The 19,438-nt window shown below is 41.4% G+C and overlaps 1 protein-coding gene across 10 annotated transcripts in view; it reads left to right on the plus strand.

The window, feature by feature from the left end:
• LOC111246321 (high affinity nerve growth factor receptor-like) overlaps positions 1–19,438 on the plus strand; it is a 94,879-nt gene that overhangs the window by 23,258 nt on the left and 52,183 nt on the right. Inside the window, exon 1 of one of the 10 annotated variants that reach the window (XM_022795743.2) lies at positions 15,963–16,041. The exons of the other annotated variants lie outside the window; for them this stretch is intronic. The gene's annotated coding sequence lies outside the window, so the exon portion shown is untranslated. Of the gene's footprint in view, positions 1–15,962; positions 16,042–19,438 lie in introns of those variants that run through there. 10 annotated transcript variants of the gene reach the window in all.

Genomic DNA, 19,438 nt, shown 5'->3' on the forward strand with positions numbered 1-19,438 from the left:
TAATTAAAAAAAAAAGGTTAGCTAGATCGACACCTTAAGAGTCTCCAGGCACTTGAAAGCGAGTGGAGATTTACCTCTAGGGAACTATAGGGAATATTTATATCAATACAGGTCGGTTTGTCAGATCTAGGACAACAAAGGCCCGATGAACAAAAATATCTGTAGAATATAGTAAATACAAATCTTGGAAATACTAGCTACGACAAGCATATGTTTAATCTTATTGTTACCTAATTGTCAGCAATATGTCGCTAGATCGAGACGGTCCTTTACTTACCATAGCTATTGTGTAGAACGATTCAACAATTATAACTTATTATTAAAGCCGGTGTGCCAAATTTTCAACCAACGACGTGAAGTGGCAGCGGTGGCATACCACTCACTATCCACAATGCCCCTGCCGCATATCTATTTCATAGAAACCTCCGGCTTCACAGAGCTTTTGAGGCCGGGCAAAGCAACGTGACACTTCGTCCAGTTTGACTCCTTTCATCCGTTGTATCCTATTGATCCCTCATATTAGGAAGTTCCACACTGATCCGGCGGACTCGTCGACAGCTTTCGATAAACTACCGATATCTTGACGTTGATTCCGACGAGAAAAACAGTAGTTGTGGTAATTAATAGCATTACAGAATCTCTTGGCCCTTTCGTATAATAGCTTTTGCCCATGGAGGCACGTTTGCCTATGCGCTCGTCACCAAAGATGAACATCGACACTAATAGAAGTCGAGGCCGAGAAAGCAGCACTAGGTGCCGATTAAGCGCTTTCATGCCACATATAGAATACAAGAACGATAATGAATTTCATCGGTGGAAAAAAGGTAAACTGGTTGGTTCACGCACTTAATCGAGATTTCAAGTTTATGCTTTGTTTATGCCCAGTAATCATGCTTAAGCCTACAGTACGGCGAGCAACACTCTCATAACTTAAGTCGCTAAACAAAATATCAGTTTCCCTATTTTGCCCCTTTCCATTACTCAACGCCCCGTTGCTGAAAACTATCGCTGCAGCTGTCCGGATCAAGTAAATATTCCGTAATATCTGAAAGTACCAGTGAAGGCTAAGATGATAGGTGCTAAACGTTCCGGTAACCACAATCAGCAAACGTTGTTTCCTTCGAGATCAATTTCATGAGGAACCGACTTAAATATTGGCCATATATTGCCTACATCACAAATGGATATCTGCTGAATGGTGGCATACATGCAAGCCGAATTTGGATGAAATTGGACTCACGCTAACGTATTTTAAGCCGTCATTCCCGCCAGAGTTTAGTGATATGTTTAGGTATATTAAAATGTCGTTTTCTAGTCATTTCGTTGGTATTCTCTACTTAGTATTCTAGTTCATATGGAATTATTTCGTGTCAAGAAATAGGTAACAAATGATTTCGCTCATATCGCACGGAAAACGGTTTTCGTTTAAACCGTACATGAATTAGCTTTCCTCTGCAAAAGCCGGATAGCAGTTAACAATTATGCTCTGATCGCAGTAAAGGGACATCTTCAAGGGCGCAGCTATCGAAGTCCGGTTCCTCAGGAAGAATGATGGGTCTGAGCACGCGCGTGAGAGAAAATACCTTAGACTATTTTCGTCAAATTTCGTTCTGTGCTGAAATCACTATTTGATAATTACGAGGTGTGAATAGACGGATAGTACGTTCTGTCGCGTTCTCAGCTAATCCCTTCAACTTTGTATCTTTGTACAAACGACACCCACTCGATAAGAGCAGGCTTAACTTTATCAAGTAATGTGACAATTCGTTGCCCGGCAGGTCAATTAGAGGCTGGCAACTACATATTCTTACTCCGTCCTTATCCTTCTTGTCCAACAAATCACATAGTAATGTTGAAAGTAAGTATCGTGGTCAGACAATGATGTCCAGGTAAGGTCAGTATCAGTATGGTAAAGGTCGAAAACTGTTTCTTTTTTTGTTACGAGGGTGGTGAGAAACGACGCACAGGTTGACGTCCATTGCTAGGCATTACAACTAACCACGGTTTCTAATGGAGTAAATATAGAAGGGCTTCAAATCTTACAATACGGTATACGCTCACTGGCAAATTTCCTGCAGTCACTAGTGGGAATTCGAAAACGAGGAGAGCATTGCACTCCATTTCTGACAAGCTATTTGGTCTTGAACCTTCACATAGACCCGTCACACCACCTGCGCTACATTAGTGAGCCGTTTCAGCAAAATCATCGGCAATCAACAGAACAGATGGACATATGTGAACAATATAGGGTAGCACCTACTTATGCTGTCGTATGTGCCTAAAATGATGGAAAAAGTTCAACAACATTAATTTACACTTCCAGTTTTCAAGTTTTTGCCATGCGTTCATTACGTCTATATGTTTTTCCATTCGTTTAGAAGATGTCACCCTAGTAAGAATATACAACGCTTCAACAATGAACAACACTCTCAGCTGAAACTTTTTAATACCTAACCGTCGCCGTACCACCCAACGATGCGATGTAGAGTAATACAACAGTACACTTTTAGAAAATACCTACAATTTCGTAGCCCAATAAGTTGTAATGTCGAACGTTTCTTTAATGCGTGCAATAGTAAATAAACAGGTAGTGTTGATAATTTTTTTTTGGCCTATTATACATTATTGTGGCCTGTCAAGAGACATATTCTGATCTCAGCTTAAGGGACACCGCCCACTTTGCAGAACATCTCGTGGGTCAACAAGTTAGCAAATCTGCCGTTCAAAAAAAAATATGTCTCAGCGTGTCCGGGCTGTCCCTGCTGTAGTTAGCTAGCATCGGTTATGCTAGGCCAAGCTAGGCCATCGCAGCAGCAATAGGCCATAGATAGGCCAGTGCCGTTGACATGGTTGGCTGGTCGGTCGTTTAATCCAACGTCCAATCATCCTCACAAAACTAACAGCACATGAACGCGTCCATTAACGTACCTAGCTACCGATCTATCTGTTTGCCTATATAATTTATGAGGCACGTTTGCGGGTTGCTTGCGGCTCGTGCTGCAATTTTCAGTGTTACGCCCGCGACGGACCTCGCTCCTCGTCTCTAGCTTGTGTGGGTTGACAGTCACACGTGCACAGCCCTGCAGCAGCACTAGCAAAACCCAGCTACCAGTTGGCGATATGCTGTTACCTAAACGGAGATACCCAGTTTTTATTCAGACACTAGAAACACCACCGCGCGTATCATCACGCAGAGACGTTCGCGCCTAACCCCCCGTTGCTCGTCGGCTAGACAGCCGTAAAACCCCTTAAGAGAGAAATAACTGCTGGGGAGGAACAATAGTTAAAACTGCATCATAAACGCGGCTTCATTTCACTGCGAAACAGGACAATGATAACACACATAAGATTTTTTAATATATTTTCAGGCGTAAGTACATGAAGCAGAGAATATACTTAAACGTACAAAAAAGACACACACACACACACGCACGCACCCTCAGAGGTTACTGTCAGAGTTAGTGGCGGAGATAGAGCGCAACATACCGATTTTTTTGCTCATAGGTGGTCATTGTTAATATGTGGTGCTAACCAAGCTGGTTGTTAATGTGAAATCAGTACCGCATGAACAAATAAAGGAGGTCTTACTGTTGAAAAAAAGGGCATCAAGTCTAACGTTGTGAAACAGAACTCGTTTCTGACAAAGCTTCGCCAAGCGGTTCTAGCTTAAGGTTCAAGCACCTTGGAATTAAGCATATAGAATACAGGGCGATTGTAAGTCGCTCATGATGATTATTTTCTTGAATGAAGAATAAGCATGAGAATATTAAGCGGTTGATGTCGTGCTTCAGTGAAGTCTGTAGCTCTATTCCACCTCATTCACAGAGCCTTACAGATCGAGAGAACCGCCAGCGATATAGGTGCATAGAGGTATAGAGAAATGGTACCACAAAAGTACCCCAGCAGGCGCGCCTGGCCGTGCGTAGCATCACACATATTATATTTTCATATAAACACATCAACAGCTGTCTTCGTTTGGCTGAAGAAAACAAAGTACCCTTACCCGTGCGCGTACGTTGATATCCCGAACAGCTATAAAACACGTATATCGGTGACCTATTTGTTATCTATTTCTCTAAGTAGTCTGCGTTGATTGAAACGGCTTACCTGGTCATCACCTGTTTCTCTTTATTACTAGCGCACAATTGAAGTCCAAGGCTTTCTACAGAGAATGCGTTCAGAAGGAACGCAGAGTCACATCGGGCTGCTCTAGAGCACTGCGTCCCACAATCAGCCCAGCCGTGCTCTATACATATAGCGAATATCGCACACGGATACACAGAGCTGCTAGGCATTTCAAAGCAAATGTCTTGATGCTCCCTGACAGCGACCTACATCAATTATCGACCCGTGCATGCTTAGGGTATTTGTTTGATCTGGCACTCGGAGATTAGAACACCTCTGACCGGCTGTCGGTTATTGCAAAGGCACGTGCTCCCACACGGCTTAGAGTGAACGCTCGAAAAAAGTCACCTAGTAAATATTAGTACTTTATATGTATTGTGCATGTAAAATCAGATAAAAATAGTTCATGTACGCCTAACTAAATAAATATAGGATATTTTGCAAAGACGAAAAAGCAAATATGTTGCATCTTGGATCTAGTTAACCGCGCGCAAGAATTATGGCGGACATGATCAGTGAGTAGGACAGCCGAATGGGGCAAAGAATTTATAACTAACATGTATAGCTTATAAGGGCCAGCTGCTTCTGGTTGAAGATTACTACTATTACCAGCCTTCGTATACAGATCGCCCGTATGGCAAATATACAACATCGCAAGGCATAGAAACAGTGATTATACGCGCTGAAGTAGTGTTAGTTAGGTTGTTTGCACTGGCGCTCCTTTTAAAATTTCTAATCAACCCTCATATAGGATGGCCGATATTAGCATAAGGAAACTACGACTTCTTTTTTTACTTTGACAATAAAGAAAGTGTCATATATTTTGCTTCCGAAATTTAATAAAGCCGATAGAATAAGTTGTCATTAGATCTACAGATGTTCGTGATGGAAATATCCTGCTTCACTGTATAAGCTTGTCTGAACAGCGACGCCAAATGGCCGGTTACAACGTTCTAGTAGCTACGCGGCCACCCGACATGACCCAAACAGGACTGATAAGTATGGAAAAATAAAGCTCTGAGATACTGTTCCCAAAATCAGACTAAGTTTGATGTTTGTCCGCTGCCACAGGGCTTCGGTTACTTAACGATAAAATACGCCTTATCTAACACGCTGGAATGGAAGTTTACGAAGTCATGACCCGTTACGACTGCTAAAGTGGTACGGTTGGGACTGCTTTGTCCAAAAGCTATAAGAATGGCCAGTTAGGGATTATACCAGAAAGCGGTCCGAAATGTAGGGCCGCCAATTATACAGGATATAAGCCTCGTGCCGAAAACGGGATCGGTCAGTGGAAGATTTCGTGAAAAGGCTCCCTTTTCCCTATCGGATAAAACTTCTTCATACTTCTTTTCTTGATAAGCTTCTTATAGAAATAGGTACAAGAACTTTGTACCAGCATTGACATGTGTGGCAAAGTTTTAAATTCACGCCAAGGCGCATTAAGACACATAATTGGCCATTTTAGTGGTTTGCACCACGGTGCAAACCTGAAAAGGATGTGATTTTCAAGTAGTGAAATACATGAACGGGGCATCCTCGAAAGTACGATGCCACTAGAGACATAGGCTAGGCCTGTCGCCGCAAAACCGGTTCCCTCTAACTAACTCTACTACTAGTAGAGATAGTCCATTGCGCGAGCTTTGTTACTTTATAGCTGTATAGCGAAATCACAGTTTGGCGTTAGTATGAGGAATAACAAAACAGTCATATATGCGACATTATGACAGTCTGTTTCATTGGGATTACTTCGTTGCAATCAGTAGCCGGTTAACCTAACTAATTCTAAACGGAACTAAATCAGATTTGCCTAAAAGTCTGTGTAGTATATAGCCAGTGTCGAGGCTACTGAATCAAGTTGAATCGCTTCGGGACAGATTTGATTTTCATCCCCGTACGGAAGCTTATTTGCGTCCTCAGCGCAATAGTAATCATAATACCACATTTAAAACGATTCATAGGTCGTGCAAGAGTCTCCATTATTCGGGGAAGCGCTACTGATCATTTGCATCTTCAACTGTGAGTCTTGGATAAGGAAACATCATCATAATATAGTCACTCGGTAGAAGTTCGTAGAACAGAATGAAGCATTCTCGAGCAGATGCACACATTTCCTATCGAATACTTCACGCCTTAGATATGCGCTTCGTAACTCATAAGGTAGCCGTGTTCACATATAGTCATCATGATTTAATGTATTTTTCTAGCCTGAAACAGGGCAAGTGGGAATCAAAGACCGTAACGTCTTGTAAATACAACTTGAGTCGCCTAGCGTACGAAAAATAGCTAGAAGGATAAAAAGTACCTGGAATAATAACTAGTTAAGTTTGGCTTTGGCTAATTTCAAGGTTTTCGCCGACCTTTATGTTTGCAACGCATTTTCTCGAACTTCGTTCGAACGGGATTAGTCAATCCACGGAGGGCGCCACTGCTAACAAAGTTGCGAGCATTTTTTACTTTATCTATGGAGCCATATTCTAATTAGTACACGAATAATGCCAGACACATGACACAAATGGAGCAGGTATCGCATTCACGGGCTTGCTCCGGGGTAGCGGCAGAGGTAGCAGGAAAAGTAGAAATAAAATCATCAACAGCATATAGATAGGAATAATAGCATTTCCGCTGCCGGAAACTAGCGGACCTTAGTAAATATTAGTAGTCAATAGTACTACAGCAACTACTCAAAACAAAAAAAAAAGTCGACTGTACTACAATCGCAGAAGGAGGAAAGCGACCGGATCGATGGAACAGGCGACCATTTCTCTCTTCATCAAAGTCGCTATTGTCGCCCCATCGGCAGGCGTTCGCACTCTTCGCACAGATATTGCTGTGTTTACTGGACGCGGTATATACATCTGTTCGTTAGCTCTATTAATTTGTTGATTCGTCAGGCTTATTACGGGTATACATTTCGTTGCCACTGCTACAGATTCTCAACTTCTGCTGGACAAGCGATTACATTGCTTTTTCCTCTTTCCTTTTGCATGATCGTTGTGTGCACATTGTTCACTGGGCATGTTGCGGCTGAGGCCTGGGTCGTAGTGTGCACGGTGTACATATTCGCAGTATAATGCTCTCGAATTTGCGTTCACTGACTCTTGAAAAGTACGTTCTGGTAAATGCACCTGTGCGCGTGTGCACGTCTCGTCAGCGGTATCTGAGGGTCATGGCTGCTCTTGTTGATGTCGCTGTTACGTGACTATAGCCGCAGCTACAAGTGCAAATACTCAACGAACATCAGCTGTTACTAGAGGACAACTACTTCATCGAAGCTGCAAACAGGCGATATTGAAAAAGCACACATATGCTAGAATATGTACATAAAGGGATTGATACAAGCAGTTGGTCAGAGTTGGAAATTTGACGAATGCACCGCCATCTGTCGCCAATTGAACGAAGCAAAATTACATGATCATATTAATAATAACGATGATGGTCATCATAAAACAATAGTAATAATAACAATTATAAATATTTGTATATGTATAAATACATACAAATAAGTACATTGCTTAATAGTAAATTGGCAGATAAATAAAAACCTGTTCCTCAAAACAGAGACGTAATTTTTGGAACTCAGAATGAGATAAAGCCTTTATTTAGACTTAAAATGTAAATAGAATCTCTCCAAAAATTTGCTTTTACCATTTTGCTACTGTAAATTACAGCAAATACTGTAAAAAATGATCCTATTGTTTTCCTTGTGGAAATTTCGTTGTGGAAGACGCTTCTTGTCACGAAAAAACGTAATGAAATGATTGCGGAAATTGAGTGGGACCGACATGTCAATGATCCTGATGATAACCACTAGATATCTATCATAAAATACTTCTAAACCATTTAAGGAAAGCTGGCTATAAAAAAAAATTCAATGTTTAGGCGCCAGATGACTTGACGCGAAAGGGTTCATTCGATCGTATTTCGATTTACGAAAGTCTACAAAGGCAAAGCTATCGATCCAGCTCTACGTGGTAAAAGGTCGATTATATAGAATCATGTCCAAATGAAAAGAATAAAAAACTATCTTCCGCAATCGGCGGAAGACCCTAGACTGACGTCAAAAAAATGATGCTATACGTTTCGTAAGGTAGAAAGGAATCGTGCATAATAGGCTACTGTCAATAGCCAAAAGAAAATATACCCCCTACTTTTATCAACTAACCAAATTTCAATAAGCCACTGAAAAAATCGACCAAAATTGGTGAGCAAGAACGGCGTCGTCTTCCACTGCGATAATACCAGATAGTGGCCATATAGCGTAAATTTTGCGCTCTTGGACCATCATCTCTTTTGATCTCTGCAGAGCTCCGTTAATGGTGTTAATTTAGTTTTAACGATTTAGTAACTAGACTCGATTCTGCTACGCATGGACGGAGTGGGCGTGTAACTTGAATACTTTATAAACTACTGCTTCTTAGTAAATTGGCTAGTCTAAAAGCTATTAGTAAGGATGCAAACAACAAAAGATTTAGAATAGCTGTTTGAGGAATAAGTAGCTCGATCTAACGTCTTGGTTCTTTACGGCCAGAATTCTCAATTCGGTTTTATCTTTGGGACCCATGTCATTATATAGCGTGTCATGTACAAAAGACCGTCAGATTTATTGCGGCTCTTCGACAAAACCATAACTATGGAGCAAATTTCAAGATGGAATAAACTACTGTATATGGTATCTCGTATCTTTCATAGGTGCAACATTTCATTTTCATAGAAACGCTTTATATGCTTCACATATGTGGGAGCGTATGCAACAGCAGCTTCGGACGCTACGATATGGAATGAAACGTATCATTATTCCGCCCATAGTTACTCTGACAGTACGACTGTCCTATAGAGTAATACTAGTCGTTTCACGATGTTTGAAAAAATTCGGTAAGGAACCATCGAAGAAAGCCCCGCCTATTTTTGGCTTCGAGAAGTCATCGCTGATAATCCTGTTGTAACTAGCTAACTTTCAGCCATTGTTAGGACGTTTCTCGCTTTGGCAATAGCTGCTTGGTAGGCACTATACCAAAATGAAACAGGTTATCTATCGTCTATGTCTCAACGAGTTTTCAGTCAGGTATATCGCTTCGTTCCCAGTGCCTTATTCGGGGCCCGGTTAGATCCTAGGCCATTTAATCACTACTAATAACGACATTACGAAGCAATGACAGAGAAAGGATCAGTGTTATAAATAGAAAGAAACCTACGGGACGGGATCCCAGTTATGAGCTTTTTGGGGGACTTCCGTATATTAATGATAACTTAGAGACCGAGAATAGTTAGCTTAAACTCGCTGGACGGCTAGATCCTGTATTCATTACAGAACTAAGTACCAGCACAGGCAGAGAGGCAGCCGCAAAACGTTCGAAAGCTGCGCTAAATGCACTTAGTATAATTATTTCAGTCATCCCTCAGCGCACACGTCATGCGTATCTCGTTGAAAGGCTCACTTATACCCGAGCAGTACTAATGTTGCGGCAACGCCTCTGTTGCACATCCCTTTCCTGTGATCTGTTCCTGACGTTCACGGGTGCCGAAACTCAATCCAGGAACCTCCCATCTATTTACTGATAAACCAGAAAGAAGACAGGCCGTTTGAATAAGGAACAGCGAGGTACTAAACGTTAACATTAGACGTTATAAAGGGGTCAATATTAATCTACGTTCGTATAGCTAAAACGAGTCGATTTATATTTTTAACGAAACAATGCGTTGTGGTTGGCGGTCCTAGCGGTCAATCAGGGATAGCATCGAACTATTTGTGCCTCTGCTTTACTGCAAGCATATTGTTATTATAAATCATTATATGTCATCCCAGACAAACGTGTTTGGTGTTTGGCACTTACCTTTCCGGAGCGTAAAATCAATCTGTTCTTTGACGTGTACAAGGCGCTGCCGTCGTGAATATTTATGAACAGTGTTTGTTGCCCCTCGTCTGTCGGAGAAGGTAAACAACAATAACATTTGTTTGATATTTACGAACAGCTACGCCGAGTTAATTGATCCCGAAGAACTTTAGTGGGTGTTGATGTACACGTTATACATTTCTCGAAAGTGAACGTGCACCCGTGCACAGATAGTTAGCGATATTGCTATTCAACAGTACGAATAGAAATTCAATGTCCAATGACAAAACACCTTATCAAGCTTACAAACAGCATTGAGACAATAGGGCTATACGCTGAGTGAAACCTTTGAGAGGTTCGCTTGTTTACAAACAACAATTTTCCGGCTGATACGTTATACGACGCTGTAAACGGTGTTGTTTTTTTTTTTTGAAAATAAGTAAATAGAAAATGTTCTCAATTTGCGTAGCTGTGCTTGAGGATCTGTCTCTGCCGGTACGCGCGCTTTACGAGTTTACGACTCAATTATACGTCAAGTTTACAAAACATCACTAGAACACCCGCTGTTAGCATGAAAACCTGTAGGATGCGCGAATCATTGCACAGTTTTGCGGCACAGAGTGTTTTGTCTCGGATTTTCAGCTCGAAAATTGCCTCAGGAAAGGTGCACAGAACAGTCGGAATCGATCAGGTTGGCTTTCTTTTTCAGCACCGAAGTGAGCCGAACTCTTTGAGAGTGCTCAGCTTTTATCGTTTTTACCTCGTCGAAAAGGCTGATAATAATAGAATCATGTATCGATTGATGAAGTATTATTTTTCGGTTCTGATATTCTGCTAGCCAACAAAGTTCCACAATCCATTATCTCCGAAGAGTTGTTTCTTTAAAAAAAAAATATTAATTACATTTATGTTCAGTCTCCTTGTTGTCCGGGGTGATGTTCATTGCCTTTCGGTTCGCTTTGGTCGAATCCGCTCATATGGCACAACAGTCATTATGTTTTCTATATAGCTAAAAAGCCTACTTTTTTTTATTTTTCTTCTTAGTAATATCACTCAAGTTCACTTAGTGTTTGTGTATCCGACGTCGTATCCAATCCTTATAGTGCGCGGACAGGCCGACTTGTGAAGACTACGGGCTCGAGTCGCATACAGGATGCGATGCACTTGATCATAGCTGGTGCCTTAACAGTAGGTTGGTTCTACGCTCGTCCTATATTCCGCAGAGGATTTGTTACTTCTATCGTTACCCTCGATCCTTAAACGCTCCCTTCCTCCTGTTACGCATGCTATATACATTTTGCGTACTTGAAAAAGGCGGCCTGTTGTTACGAGAACATTACACGGTCGGTCAGTGGCCATACGCTCGATCGAACCCTCTCAACCCATCTCGACATATTTGACATCGAGTATCCTTCGTGCGATATGAGCTCTCTGCTCGCAGAAACAGGTCGCAATAGGTAATCTTTTACGTTTACCGTACGTTTACGTAGGCCTATTATGTAATCAGTAAGATACTACGCGACCGACGTATCGCATTCTATCGTTTTCAGTTCTTCTTAGAAAAAACGACGGGGCAGGCGTTATTATATTCAAGAAGAAAGGATTGGCCAAGCTCAGTAGATAACGTGGATAACTGTAGCTAAATAGCATGAAGCCTTTCTAATTTACGTAGACATCTTCTTTGTCAATGCCCGATAGCACTCTCTATGAAAGTAGAGTTTTGTAATGAAGCTCGATACCTCAAGTTGGGAATCTAGCGTACTTGCTCGGTTGTTGAGTGGACGAATTAATTTCCATTAAACAATTTTTTGGCCCGCTGTCAGATGTAATTGTAATAAGCAGAAAGTTGAGACATAAATAAGGATCGTAGTATAATTAAATTCAACTGATTATACTAATGGGATGTCTGTACGGTCGAAGCTGGATCCGGCCGTCTTGTCGGGCCGCGAGTTCCTTTAATGCAACCCCTCAGGAAGTGAGTACTGCGATCGTATGCAAAGCGATATCGTTACTGAAACTAATACGAGGGTATATTTTTGTAACTCCCGTTTCGATACTACGAGAGACATTCAACAACACTTTGTGTTCAGGCATACATTTTTGCCGTCGTTAGGTGAAAGTCTCTCTTTCTACTGGGCAGCAGCTACCCTATTCAACTGTTGTATCTTGGTCTGCTCCATTTGAAAATAGTGTTATAATCCACTGTCGATAATTACCGAACTCGTATTTATTGCCGTTTGTTTGGTTCAACGATTCATTTGTACCTACCATCAAGAAACGATTAGGATCGCTTCGTAAATCAGGCCTCTCATTGCCTGATCAAAGATTACACATTGGACGTACAAGTCACTACTTGTATGTCCAAAGTGTTTTGCATTGTTAGTATGACTATTATTGCATATAAACCAACTAAACTCCGTTTTTTTTTCTCGTAGACGCTAAATATTGTTAAACATGTCCACTGATTCGAATTTCGAGCGTACCAGGGGCATCAAGTAACAGGTAAAAGATAAAGGTTATGACTGTACTCTTTCCTTTAATATATTTTGCCGTGTATTTCCAGGTTCGCTGGCTTCGAAACCCTATATAAAACTATATTTCTGCCCATGTATAGGGAAGGTATCTGGTAAGGGAGCATTCCTGAGCTCTAGTGAATCGTCCACTATAGCTTCGAAATTACATGCTCTGCGTTAACAAAGGAAGTTATTTATCTACAGCATAATAGAGGCGTTAAGATTGCCTATATATGTGTGTATATATACTTTGCACGTGTTCGTATCCCACTAGAAAGTGCGCTACGATCAATCGGAGCCTGCTTATCGTACGCGATCAGGGATACGGCCTTATTTAGCCTGTGTCATTTTCGAATAAAGCTTGCTTTTTGGACGATTCAGAAAGCACAGATATAAATCGATTAGAGGAGACACGAGAACTGGTAGCGTAACAGGCGCGGCGCGATTTGCATCATAATATCTGACAAGGGAAACGACGTCATGCAGCGCTACAATGCAACGTTCCACTAGGGAATCGTACCTATTGACTTGATTGAATAACATCTACCCGATTATGGCTACATCCACCGGACGGAACGGTAGGACAACTGCAAACAGAAGACCATCTTCTTCTTTATCTGATAGCATAAGGACCATTTTCATCATGGCACAAACTCTCCTATTTCTGGGGGTCTTATAGCAAATATAACAGTGACGTAAGGCTTCCGATATATGAAAGCTAATACTGAAGTACAATAGTCTACTGCAAGGCTTCAGATGGATAGCACCGCTGACCTGTACCGACTCTGACCTCACCACCACAACTCTTTATTTTGACAGCCATAATCTACGTACGTAAAACGCGCTAATCAATAATCAGCTTATATGCTCTAAGATATCGGTAATGTCCTTGTAGCTAGGTTGCGCTTGTATCATAGCAATGTGACAGCGATACTAACTCATGGATCAAGATGGCTAAAAAAATAGTAAAAAATCGCGATGAACCTTATATGTTTACTACGATATTTAGGCATAGATATAGGTCCGTTTATTCGATCATTATCTGACAGTGTAGGGACTGATTTGGAAACTCTATGGCTTCGCTTTATTCACTGCGCGACGCTGATTTTGTGAGGGGGCTGAAAAATGTATGTACATTTCGAGTATTTTCTTGATGTTGCGTAAGTTGAAACATTAGCAGAATGGATGACGCCTAGGTGGGAACATGGAACGCGACTTCAGAGCGAGTTTTCCGTTCGAATGCGACCTAAACACATTGTATAAACAACATGGAAAACCACCTTTGCAGCAAAAACAGCAGACATAATGAACCACAACTGAGTTTTAAGCTCAGTAGCAGGAACGACCACGAGGTTTCTCGTATTGTGCGCTAACACCGATGTAAATTTATCTCACATATAAACGCACTAGTGGTTCTGTATTTGACGCAGCATACTGTGCGGACCTGTACACTCTCTAGTTGTTCAAGCAGTTAGTAGCTAGGATCCGCCAAATATCGGACAATGGTTACGAACGCAGCTGTTCGATACTTCGCTGTTAATTTTCTCCAATTTTGACGCTCGAAGGCATGAGGAGATACTGTAGTGACGAGGTGGGTACCGGCCCACTTTGGTGTTGTTCGGGTGACTAGATAAACACCCAGCACGAGTAAATGAACCGAGAGAAACCTGCCGTATGATAGGAATAGGAAAAGACGAACGAAATAAAAACAAAGAAGCAACGGAGCTAGAAAGAGAAAAGTACGTTAGGGTCTAGCTCGCAAAGGAGTTTGTATATAAATCAAAGGACGAGGGCCTACAGATGATATGAAATGACAGTAGGAGGTAACGAATGGAAAAAAAAATGTCTACTTCGAGGCGAATCATTTATTGTCAACGAGTAGAATCCAATTGAGTTGTCACTCGTATAGAGGTTATCGTTACTCACAAAGTAGGGGAGACCCTGCTACGTTGGAGATCGATGTAACCTGGTACAGGTCGAGCTGGCGGTTGGGGTGTGCAATATTTGTACCCCGACTCTAACATCTGCAAAGACAGGTAAACACCAACCGTAGACTATGGTAATAGACTTGTTACAAAGCTCCATCACGTTGCTATCTTTAGGAAAATGAAATCTACCCTTTATACGCTAGATGTTCGCTACTTATTCTGATGATAACAAAACAGTAAGATTAATGCGGCAAGCGACTGTCTAATGAATAGCAGAACGATTGCTACATATTGGTGTGTATAAATTGAATATTCGTAATTCTTGACAGCAATATCTGGGCATGCTCGTCCGTCTTTGGCTATGTATCGGTCCTTTTCCGTTCTATCATATAACCACCCAAAAAGGCATTCAGAAGGACAGCTTGTAGACAGAATCTGTTTAGGCTCCTCCACCATTGTCGTAACGGTAGCCGACACACTTTGGCGAAGTCTACCGTACGTAACCTATATTGAATTGAAAAAAATAATAATATTCGAGATAACAATACGCCATTATGTGATTAGTATCTAGAAAATATGAAGGACTTTCGTTTAAAGCGCGTTTGAATTATATCGTCCTGCTGATAGCTCTGTGGGTATCGTATGTGCCTACGAATGGTAGGGACTAGGTTCGAACGCGGCCATAGCCCGAGAATTTGTTTCGTATTGGTTTGTCTAACGGATACCGGACGGAGCCGTATATCTTTCTTCTGTGTGAAAAAAAATCGGCGGATATTAGATACCGACCAAAAAACCTGGAATGTAAGCTCGAACTGTTATAACATCTCCGGCTTTACGCCTGCTACTGGAGTCGAACATGCCTCCAAACAGCTAACTTTCATACGCAAATACGTTAGCACCGCACCGTAACGAAAAGGATATGTCACACACCAGTAACTGGAACTTTCTGCTAAGGTGATCCTGCTGAATATGAGTTTATTGAGATGAAGTTAGTTAGGTAAAAATAGCTATAGTTGCGTAAGTAGTCTGCTTTGATTTTACCGAATTTTCGAAGTGCTTATACTATAATCTGTCGAGATATGTCCAAAAGGATTGAGAATACATCATCTGATAGTAGTTTTAGTTTAGAAGTAAGTTAAATGGCCATTGACCAAGCGTTGCTAAAACATTCTGCGTTCAGTCTATATGTCTCCGATATATATATATATATATATATATATATATATATATATATATATATATATATATATATATAGATAAATAATATTACCCTGTGGTAAATAAAGTACAGTATATCGTTATGGCGATGTATTCTTGTTTATGTCTCCATGTTTGTGGCCTTAAAAAATGCCTGTTTCTGGTTATTGTCCTACTAAATATAAGCACTATTTTCCTTAGCAAACAGAAAAAGTATCGTTGGACTTTTCTCTTATCAAAAACTAATGATAAAAAATATAGGATCAGTTCGCTATCTAGTCAGAGATTGAAACCTTCGCTTAGATAACTTTTCTACTAAGATATTCGTATTTGCTTTTTTTTTTTTTGTTTTTTTTTTGTATTAGAGTGAATTAAGGCCTCTAGATCAGAAATGCGTTAGTGGCTTCTTTGCCGAAGACAACCAGTCGGAAGCTTTTACAGCAGGTAAGTCAAGATACAGACATGCGGATCTGTCTCCCCTAGTGCATCCTCTGCTCTGTACGGTTGACTGTACATTACGACGCACTGATACGCTCAGCAACCGCATTGCCTATTTAGCTTGGAATTGGCCATTTGTGTGCATACAGAATACATCGGGATTTATGTCATATTCTGCTTGTTAATTTTCGTGCACTGCGTAGAGGTAAAATCCATCTCGACGATATCCACGCCGGTCGCGTACATTATCAAAGTGCTCTCGTTTGCGTTTATCGTGCATGCATTGTAAACGTGCACAATACACGTCCCATGCAGTGCACGGTCACCGGAGTAGATAAATTGACGTTTACACATTAATAAGACATGAAACCACCATTAGACTGTTGCCGGTTTATTCATACATGACCAAGCGATATCATTCAAAGAAAATCTGCGGCATCGTTCGTTTAAATTAAGTAATCATTAAGTATCTGCGTTGATATACTCCGCAGCATATATAGACAATTTGCGTTTAGTGTCGCCTGTTTGACCGCAGTAATTGACAGATACCTATTAAAGCTGGAAAATTTGCCTTTCCGTTCCGGATCCCGCACACTCATCTTTGATTAGTCATACTGCAAGTATTCATGAAGGCCGTTCGTCTGGTACGACTCGGAGCGTTTCTATAAACGGATTCGCGATCAAATGCTAGTTAAATGTAAGGCTGAAGATAAAATTTGTCAAGATTTAGCTTATATATGGGGGATCGCTTGGCTTATGCGGAGCTTGCACAAACCTCATTTCAACCAAGTTAGTATCAGTTTTGACTGTGTTACGTTATACAGATCACTGTCAAACATGTATAGTCAGTTCTTGTGACACTGAACGGCCTTTTCGTTCCATATTAAGCTAAAAACGAACTTCAAGAAGAAGATGGACTCGAACAATACCGCTCGTAGCATAGCACTCAGATTAATCATACTTGTAGACGTCGGTATGAAACATAAAGGTACGTACACAGATCGAGCGACTGCTACGTGATAACGAAAGTTTACCTGTGACACTGAACACTACACGTGAACATTTTCCACGATAGAACACACGATTGGGTCAAAACCGTACTGGCAAAATGGTAGGTAGACTAGTTTTTCCGGGGAGAAGACAGCTCGCCCCCTTGCGACGCTAAATTTACTACCATCGCGCAAGATGTGAATCTGCGATGTTACTGGTAATCCTTTTACTGATTGCTGAGGAGAGATATAACATTCCCTATTTAGTCAATCATTTGTGGTGCTAATGTCTACTTATGCCATTGGGTAGATTTTGCCCCTAGCTCAAAAACCTAGCTATGCCTTAAATGTCCACCTAACACACAATGCAGCTTTATAAACTAGCTGTTTTAGCTAAATGTTTACACATGCTTGCTTGTAGCACAACAAATCAGAATTCCGTCGTCCAGGCTGCCATGACATTGTGACATCGTATGAAATATAAGGCTACATCATCTTGTTAAAATCTGTGCATTGATGTTCATACGGGTCCACTCATGTGTGTTGTTGTTTTGTAGATTTCGAGCGTTTGTATCGTCTTCCGTCACGCGGAGATAGATACATATGTAAATTATGTTCAATGTCTTGCAACGCTGCAACTGGACTGTATTGTCATGGAATAAAGAAACGATAAACTATTAATCCTACAAAGGATAGGGCACGTTTCAGACGATTCCGATGCCCTTCAGGGGCATTTATAGGGTTCTGACAAGATGTCAAGCGTCCAGTCGACGTAGATAATTCAAACATTTTACTCTGTATGTTGTAGTCATGATGGGTACAGTGTAACGACAAGTGTAAGGATGTTGTTTATGCAGACCTATAGGCTATCTGCATAGTAAACGTGCACGACGCGCATGTCTCTTGATAGTAAAAACGTTGCGGACATTCAATTAAAAGCATCAGCGGACCTCAAGATTCACTGAACCGCAGATATACTTCACGTACGGTCAGCTTATAAGTGTGCCGGATGAAACGGGGCTAAACGCTCTCAGAAATTGGATGAGTTCGGATAAGTATTCGTTTCTATCAATATGTTTGTATAATTTTATGGAGAATATGGTATTGAAATCTCCATGCGTGCTACTACGTCGTAATATTAGGGACATAATTATAGGTGTACGGACTGACGTCCTGACGTGTACATACGTATCGTTTCGCTTTTGTTGTTCTGTAAATTTGAACAGCTCAATATATTTCAATAGAACGCTTATCTGCGCGGACACGCATCATGGCCTGCTATTCAAATCTACTTAGGAGATAGATGCTCGTTGTCCTGCAAACACAGATAGGAAGTCTGTTCCCGCTGCAGCTAATGGTTTTACCTGACACATCGTCGTACCAGCAGCTCCAATGTACAGTGTGCCGGAGATTTCTTAAATAGTGTATACGGTTCCACTAAGACGATACATTTCTCTTTAAGTGTCTGTCTTTACTTTGAACAACATCTTATCCAATAAGCATTAATCCTTAGTATATACGACCAAAAAGGATATACATAATATATATGATCATTTTAGATGGCTAGTTAAACGTGCGTTCAAGGTGTGCAAAATATATAATAATGTGACATAAAAAAACAGGAAAGAACTTCGTATACATATATATCTGGTGAGAAAACTGAAAAAAAAATGCAGTTTGCCCAACTATTCTGGGTGGATTACTAAACGGCAGGACGAGAGATAGTAACGATTTGACGGGGGCGGTGACAAGATGAAAATCGCTTGTATGTCAATGCTACCGGCAAGGCCGCTGTTTTCTTCAACTGTCTACAATAGACCAGCTGTTGCCGCTTTCGCTGTTTCATCATACCCTGGCATTCAAAGTTGTTGTGCGAAAGAAGCGGTCCATTGGCCGGGTCAAATCGGTCGTTCGTCCGGTACACAGTGGTGGTGCCTGTTGGACTGACTCCGTTGTCGCCGCCGTTGCCCCTTAAATGCCGCTCTCACGTCTTCTCGTAGGCAAGCCTCGCTCATGCTTACGTGGACGGTTAATCAAGACAGATTATCCGGTCGACAATGGCTGTCAGGCTGCAAGTCCGCCAATCCGTCGCTCGTCAGCTCACCTGCGCGTCTGCCTTCTTTGCACTGCTTCTTGCAAGCGCCTTTCTTCAGACAGCAGGCGTTAGAACCGGTACGGGTACTTACCTACGTGCATACATACATGTCTCTTGTCCAATAGAACGGTTACCCAGCGCTACTAGACGAATGGCAGTAGCAGCTGATGGCTAAAGAGCGAACGAGGCCATTGAAAGCTAAGCCGGATACCTCGAACACTCGAGTACTGCCATGGATGACTTAGCTATTAAGCTCCACACAACGGGAGCCGACGAGCTTATATACATGGCGGTTTTGCCCCGGCATAAAAGCCAAGCG

The sequence above is a fragment of the Varroa destructor genome, unplaced genomic scaffold (genome assembly GCF_002443255.2).
Source record: "Varroa destructor unplaced genomic scaffold, Vdes_3.0 BEIS01000003.1, whole genome shotgun sequence".
Lineage (NCBI taxonomy): Eukaryota > Metazoa > Arthropoda > Arachnida > Mesostigmata > Varroidae > Varroa > Varroa destructor.